Genomic DNA, 1570 nt, shown 5'->3' on the forward strand with positions numbered 1-1570 from the left:
TTTCCTTCTCGGAGAAATATGTATTGGACCTGTTTGATATACAATATTAGACAATACAGTGAAAAAATAAAATAAGAAAATTCGTTATTTTTTTATTTAATATCTTTGACCACTATGCACTTTACACTGTCAAACAAGCCAATTGGAGTAAAAAATAAAAAATAAAAAAAAAATAAAATCAACAGCTCTGTTGTGATCTAACTTGCACGCTTGCTTTTTATTATTTATTTTGTCATGACTTTTCTTAACCTATAAAATTTAGTTAATTATTAATTTTAATTTTTATTATATATTTTTTCACATTATACATATCATGTTATTATGTCTAATTTCTATAATTTTTTTTGACGCATTGCTATTTCATACTTTACTTTGGATAATTTAAATAATTTGACTATTTTACTAAATTAATAAGAACAATATTGTCATTTAGAAGTCTTATTAAGCCGTTAATTTGGATAAAAGTCATATTTTTTTGTAATATTTTGACGTAGCGCGAAACAATGAATTCAAGCAGAAAATCTTAAAAATTCGAGATTTGGAATTCACCAAATTATGAATGGATAAACTTATGAAATTTATTAATGAAAAGATAAACAAAACAATAAAATAATCCCATATTTATAAGGGCTTAAATGAAAACTTATTTAAAATTAATGAAAATAAAGTTTAAACATGTTAAAATTGAAAAGAATTCCAAACAAATTAAATGATAGAAATAGTGTTAAAACATTAAAAATTAATTTTTGAGTCCTAAACAAACTCGAAAAGTTGAAATCCATTGTACGTCATGGCAAAGTGATGATTATTACTCATCTCATTGTCCTATATGTCAGAATGGTCTCATGGGCCCAAACTTGAATTTAGATGTTCTCTTTCCAATATTACATTTTCCCTATTTTGATCTAATTTTTCTTCCATTCATTCAACAATATGTTTTACATCAGTCCCCTTCAGAACTCAACCCCGAGTTATAATCTAGATATAAAGACTTATCATCTTTATGGAACTCATATAAATCTACCACATTGAACGTTTGATAAATACCCATAGAAGCTGGTAAATCAATAATGTAAACATTGTTGTTAATTCGCTTAGCCACTTTGAAAGACCCATGCTTTCTTGGTTTCAACTTGTTGTAGGTACCAACGAAAATCTTTCATTTTTCAAAAATACTGTCATTGAGTCTCCTTCCTGAAATTGTTTATCCCGTCAATGCAAATCTGCTACTGTCTTATTTTGCATTAGGCTTCTCTAACTTTTGTTTTACTTCATCACGGACTACTAACACCTCTCCTGTCACGTGTTCAACAGCAACACTTTTATTATTGCCCTTGAGCAACTTTATTAAATCCATCATATGGTAAGGAACCTCAGTATACATAATAACAAACTAGGACCTGCTTGTTGCAGTATGAACTGTGTTGTTGTGTGCAAACTCTACTTGAGGTAATGTAAGATCCCACTGGTTGGGTTATCTCCCCAAGCACTTTGAACCATATTTCAAAAGGTATAGTTAGTGAACTCGATTAGTCCATCAGTTTGGGAATGGACATTATTGCTTCTATTC

The sequence above is a fragment of the Olea europaea genome, chromosome 22 (genome assembly GCF_002742605.1).
Source record: "Olea europaea var. sylvestris chromosome 22, O_europaea_v1, whole genome shotgun sequence".
Taxonomy (NCBI): domain Eukaryota; kingdom Viridiplantae; phylum Streptophyta; class Magnoliopsida; order Lamiales; family Oleaceae; genus Olea; species Olea europaea.